The sequence below is a fragment of the Triticum dicoccoides genome, chromosome 6A (genome assembly GCF_002162155.2).
Source record: "Triticum dicoccoides isolate Atlit2015 ecotype Zavitan chromosome 6A, WEW_v2.0, whole genome shotgun sequence".
Taxonomy (NCBI): domain Eukaryota; kingdom Viridiplantae; phylum Streptophyta; class Magnoliopsida; order Poales; family Poaceae; genus Triticum; species Triticum dicoccoides.
Window position 1 is genome coordinate 478,712,491 of NC_041390.1, and position 6,810 is coordinate 478,719,300.

General features: G+C 43.0%; 1 pseudogene; it reads right to left on the minus strand.

The window, feature by feature from the left end:
- The window catches only part of LOC119315923, a 48,805-nt pseudogene that overhangs the window by 16,341 nt on the left and 25,654 nt on the right, over positions 1 to 6,810 (minus strand).

A 6,810-nucleotide genomic window follows, 5' to 3' on the forward strand; every position in this document is an offset into this window, starting at 1 on the left:
GGGGGGGGGGGGAATCCTACTCCTAGAGGGAGTAGGAATCTCCTGGCGCGCCTCCTGTGGCCGGCCAGCCTCCCCCCCTCTAATCCTTTATATACTAAGGCAGAGGCACCCCATAGACACACAAGTTGATCCACGTGATCTATTCCTTAGCCGTGTGCGGCGGCCCCAGCCACCATAGTCCTCGATAATACTGTAGCGGAGTTTAGGCGAAGCCCTGCTGCTGTAGTACATCAAGATCGTCACCATGCCGTCGTGCTGACAGAACTCTTCCCCGACACTTTGCTGGATCGGAGTCCGGGGATCGTCATCGAGCTGAACGTGTGCTCGAACTCGGAGGTGTCGTAGTTTCGGTGCTTGATCGGTTGGATCGTGAAGACGTACGACTACTTCCTCTACGTTGTGTCAACGCTTCCGCAGTCGGTCTGCGTGGGTACGTAGACAACACTCTCCCCTCTCGTTGCTATGTATCACCATGATCTTGCGTGTGCGTAGAATTTTTTTTGAAATTACTACGAAACCCAACAGTGGCATCCGAGCCTAGGTTATTTATGTTGATGTTATATGCACGAGTAGAACACAAGTGAGTTGTGGGCGATATAAGTCATACTGCCTACCAGCATGTCATACTTTGGTTCGGCGGCATTGTTGGACGAGACGACCCGGACCAACATTACGCGTACGCTTACGCGAGACCGGTTCCCCCGACGTGCTTTGCACATAGGTGGCTTGCGGGCGACTGTCTCTCCAACTTTAGTTGAACCAAGTATGGCTACGCCTGGTCCTTGTGAAGGTTAAAACGGATTCTATTTGACAAATCGTTGTGGTTTTGATGCGTAGGTGAGATTGGTTCTTGCTTAAGCCCATAGCAGCCACGTAAAACTTGCAACAACAAAGTAGAGGACGTCTAACTTGTTTTTGCAGGGCATGTTGTGATGTGATATGGTCAAGGCATGATGCTGAATTTTATTGTATGAGATGATCATGTTTTGTAACCGAGTTATCGGCAACTGGCAGGAGCCATATGGTTGTCGCTTTATTGTATGCAATGCAATCGCGATGTAATGCTTTACTTTATTACTAAACGGTAGTGATAGTCGTGGAAGCATAAGATTGGCGAGACGACAACGATGCTACGATGGAGATCAAGGTGTCGCGTCGGTGACGATGGTGATCATGACGGTGCTTCAGAGATGGAGATCACAAGCACAAGATGATGATGGCCATATCATATCACTTATATTGATTGCATGTGATGTTTATCTTTTTATGCATCTTATCTTGCTTTGATTGACGGTAGCATTATAAGATGATCTCTCACTAAATTATCAAGAAGTGTTCTCCCTGAGTATGCACCGTTGCCAAAGTTCGTCGTGCCCAGACACCACGTGATGATCGGGTGTGATAAGCTCTACGTCCATCTACAACGGGTGCAAGACAGTTTTGCACATGCAGAATACTCAAGTTAAACTTGACGAGCCTAGCATATGCAGATATGGCCTCGGAACACGGAGACCGAAAGGTCGAGCATGAATCGTATAGTAGATATGATCAACATAACGATGTTCACCATTGAAAACTACTCCATCTCACGTGATGATCGGTTATGGTTTAGTTGATTTGGATCACGTGATCACTTAGAGGATTAGAGGGATGTCTATCTAAGTGGGAGTTCTTAAGTAATTTGATTAATTGAACTTAAACTTATCATGAACTTAGTACCTGATAGTATCTTGCTTGTTTATGTTGATTGTAGATAGATGGCTCGTGTTGTTGTTCCGTTGAATTCTAATGCGTTCCTTGAGAAAGCAAAGTTGAAAGATGATGGTAGCAATTATACGGACTGGGTCCGTAACTTGAGGATTATCCTCATTGCTGCTTAGAAGAATTACGTCCTGGAAGCACCGCTAGGTGCCAGGCCTGCTGCTGGAGCAACACCAGATGTTATGAACGTCTGGCAGAGCAAAGCTGATGACTACTCGATAGTTTAGTGTGCCATGCTTTACGGCTTAGAATCGGGACTTCAACGACGTTTTGAACGTCATGGAGCATATGAGATGTTCCAGGAGTTGAAGTTAATATTTCAAGCAAATGCCCGGATTGAGAGATATGAAGTCTCCAATAAGTTCTATAGCTGCAAGATGGAGGAGAACAGTTCTGTCAATGAGCATATACTCAAAATGTCTGGGTATAATAATCACTTGATTCAATTAGGAGTTAATCTTCCGGATGATTGCGTCATTGACAGAATTCTCCAATCACTACCACCAAGCTACAAGAGCTTCGTGATGAACTATAATATGCAAGGGATGAACAAGACTATTCCCGAGCTCTTCGCAATGCTGAAAGCTGCGGAGGTAGAAATCAAGAAGGAGCATCAAGTGTTGATGGTTAACAAGACCACTAGTTTCAAGAAAAAGGGCAAAGGGAAGAAGAAGGAGAACTTCAAGAAGAACAGCAAGCTAGTTGCTGCTCAGGAGAAGAAACCCAAGTCTGGACCTAATCCTAAAACTGAGTGCTTCTACTGCAAGCAGACTGGTCACTCGAAGCGGAACTGCCCCAAGTATTTGGCGGATAAGAAGGATGGCAAGGTGAACAAAGGTATATGTGATATACATGTTATTGATGTGTACCTTACTAGAGCTCGCAGTAGCACCTGGGTATTTGATACTGGTTCTGTTGCTAATATTTGCAACTCGAAATAGGGACTACGGAATAAGCGGGCACTGACAAAGGACGAGGTGACGATGCGCGTGGGAAACGGTTCCAAAGTCGATGTGATCGCGGTCGGCACGCTACCTCTACATCTACCTTCGGGATTAATATTAGACCTAAATAATTGTTATTTGGTGCCAGCGTTGAGCATGAACATTATATCTGGATCTTGTTTGATGCGAGACGGTTATTCATTTAAATTAGAGAATAATGGTTGTTCTATTTATATGAGTAATATCTTTTATGGTCATGCACCTTTGAAGAGTGGTCTATTTTTGATGAATCTCGATAGTAGTGATACACATATTCATAATGTTGAAGCCAAAAGATGCAGAGTTGATAATGAAAGTGCAACTTATTTGTGGCGCTGTCGTTTAGGTCATATCGGTGTAAAGCGCATGAAGAAACTCCATACTGATGGACTTTTGGAACCACTTGATTATGAATCACTTGGTACTTGCGAACCGTGCCTCATGGGCAAGATGACTAAAACACCATTCTCCGATACTATGGAGAGAGCAACAGATTTGTTGGAAATCATACATACCGATGTATGTGGTCCGATGAATATTGAGGCTCGTGGCGGATATCGTTATTTTCTCACCTTCACAGATGACTTAAGCAGATATGGGTATATCTACTTAATGAAACATAAGTCTGAAACATTTGAAAAGTTCAAAGAATTTCAGAGTGAAGTTGAAAATCATCGTAGCAAGAAAATAAAGTTTCTACGATCTGATCGTGGAGGAGAATATTTGAGTTACGAGTTTGGTGTACATTTGAAAAATTGTGGAATAGTTTCGCAACTCATGCCACCCGGAACACCACAGCGAAATGGTGTGTCCGAACGTCGTAATCGTACTTTACTAGATATGGTGCGATCTATGATGTCTCTTACTGATTTACCGCTATCATTTTGGGGTTATGCTTTAGAGACGGCCGCATTCACGTTAAATAGGGCACCATCAAAATCCGTTGAGACGACACCTTATGAACTATGGTTTGGCAAGAAACCAAAGTTGTCGTTTCTTAAAGTTTGGGGCTGCGATGCTTATGTGAAAAAGCTTCAACCTGATAAGCTCGAACCCAAATTGGAGAAATGTGTCTTCATAGGATACCCAAAGGAGACTGTTGGGTACACCTTCTATCACAGATCCGAAGGCAAGACATTCGTTGCTAAGAATGGATCCTTTCTAGAGGAGTTTCTCTCGAAAGAAGTAAGTGGGAGGAAAGTAGAACTTGGCGAGGTAACTGTACCTGCTCCCTTACTGGAAAGTAGTACATCACAGAAAACTGTTTCAGTGACACCTACACCAGTTAGTGAGGAAGCTAATGATAATGATCATGAAACTTCAGATCAAGATACTACTGAACCTCGTAGATCAACTAGAGTAAGATCCGCACCAGAGTGGTATGGTAATCCTATTCTGGAAGTCATGCTACTAGATCATGATGAACCTATGAGCTATGAAGAAGCGATGGTGAGCCCAGATTCCGCAAAGTGGCTTGAAGCCATGAAATCTGAGATGGGATCCATGTATGAGAACAAAGTATGGACTTTGGTTGACTTGCCCGATGATCGGCAAGCAATTGAGAATAAATGGATCTTCAAGAAGAAGACTGACACTGATGGTAATGTTACTGTCTACAAAGCTCGACTTGTCGCGAAAGGTTTTCGACAAGTTCAAGGGGTTGACTACGATGAGACTTTCTCACCTGTAGCGATGCTTAAGTCTGTCCGAATCATGTTAGCGATTGCCGCATTTTATGATTATGAAATTTGGCAGATGGATGTCAAAACTGCATTCCTGAATGGATTTCTGGAAGAAGAGTTGTATATGATGCAACCGGAAGGTTTTGTCGATCCAAAGGGAGCTAACAAAGTGTGCAAGCTCCAGCGATCCATTTATGGACTGGTGCAAGCCTCTCGGAGTTGGAATAAATGCTTTGATGGTGTGATCAAAGCATTTGGTTTTATACAGACTTTCGAAGAAGCCTGTATTTACAAGAAAGTGAGTGGGAGCTCTGTAGCATTTCTGATATTATATGTGGATGACATATTACTAATTGGAAATGATCTAGAATTTCTGGATAGCATAAAGGGATACTTGAATAAGAGTTTTTCAATGAAAGACCTCGGTGAAGCTGCTTACATATTGGGCATTAAGATCTATAGAGATAGATCAAGACGCTTAATTGGACTTTCACAAAGCACATACCTTGACAAAGTTTTGAAGAAGTTCAAACTGGATCAAGCAAAGAAAGGGTTCTTGCCTGTGTTACAAGGTGTGAAGTTGAGTAAGACTCAATGCCCGACCACTGCAGAAGATAGAGATATAATGAAAGATGTTCCCTATGCTTCAGCCATAGGCTCTATCATGTATGCAATGCTGTGTACCAGACCTGATGTGTGCCTTGCTATAAGTTTAGCAGGGAGGTACCAAAGTAATCCAGGAGTGGATCACTGGACAACGGTCAAGAACATCCTGAAATACCTGAAAAGGACTAAGGATATGTTTCTCGTATATGGAGGTGACAAAGAGCTCATCGTAAATGGTTACATTGATGCAAGCTTTGACACTGATCCGGACGATTCTAAATCACAAACCGGATACATGTTTACATTAAATGGTGGAGCTGTCAGTTGGTGCAGTTCTAAACAAAGCATCATAGCGGGATCTACATGTGAAGCGGAGTACATAGCTGCTTCGGAAGCAGCGAACGAAGGAGTCTGGATGAAGGAGTTCATATCCGATCTAGGTGTCATACCTAGTGCATCGGGTCCAATGAAAATCTTTTGTGACAATACTGGTGCAATTGCCTTGGCAAAGGAATCCAGATTTCACAAGAGAACCAAGCACATCAAGAGACGCTTCAATTCCATCCGGGATCTAGTCCAGGTGGGAGACATAGAGATTTGCAAGATACATACGGATCTGAATGTTGCAGACCCGTTGACTAAGCCTCTTCCACGAGCAAAACATGATCAGCACCAAGGCTCCATGGGTGTTAGAATCATTACAGTGTAATCTAGATTATTGACTCTAGTGCAAGTGGGAGACTGAAGGAAATATGCCCTAGAGGCAATAATAAAGTTATTATTTATTTCCTTATATCATGATAAATGTTTATTATTCATGCTAGAATTGTATTAACCGGAAACATAATACATGTGTGAATACATAGACAAACTTAGTGTCACTAGTATGCCTCTACTTGACTAGCTCGTTAATCAGAGATGGTTATGTTTCCTAACCATGAACAAAGTGTTGTTATTTGTTTAGCGAGGTCACATCATTAGTTGAATGATCTGATTGACATGACCCATTCCATTAGCTTAGCACCCGATCGTTTAGTATGTTGCTATTGCTTTCTTCATGACTTATACATGTTCCTGTAACTATGAGATTATGCAACTCCCGTTTACCGGAGGAACACTTTGGGTAATACCAAACGTCACAACGTAACTGGGTGATTATAAAGGAGTACTATAGGTGTCTCCAAAGGTACATGTTGGGTTGGCGTATTTCGAGATTAGGTTTTGTCACTCCGATTGTCGGAGAGGTATCTCTGGGCCCTCTCGGTAATGCACATCACATAAGCCTTGCAAGCACTGCAACTAATGAGTTAGTTGCGAGATGATGTATTACGGAACGAGTAAAGAGACTTGCCGGTAACGAGATTGAACTAGGTATTGGATACCGACGATCGAATCTCGGGCAAGTAACATACCGATGACAAAGGGAACAACGTATGTTGTTATGCGGTCTGACCAATAAAGATCTGCGTAGAATATGTAAGAGCCAATATGGGCATCCAAGTCCCGCTATTGGTTATTGACCGGAGACATGTCTCGGTCATGTCTACATTGTTCTCGAACCCGTAGGGTCCGCACGCTTAAGGTTACGATGACAGTTATATTATGAGTTTATGCATTTTGATGTACCGAAGGTTGTTCAGAGTCCCGGATGTGATCACGGACATGACGAGGAGTCTCGAAATGGTCGAGACGTAAAAATTGATATATTGGAAGCCTATGTTTGGATATCGGAAGTGTTCCGTGTGAAATCGGGATTTTACCGGAGTACCGGGAAGGTT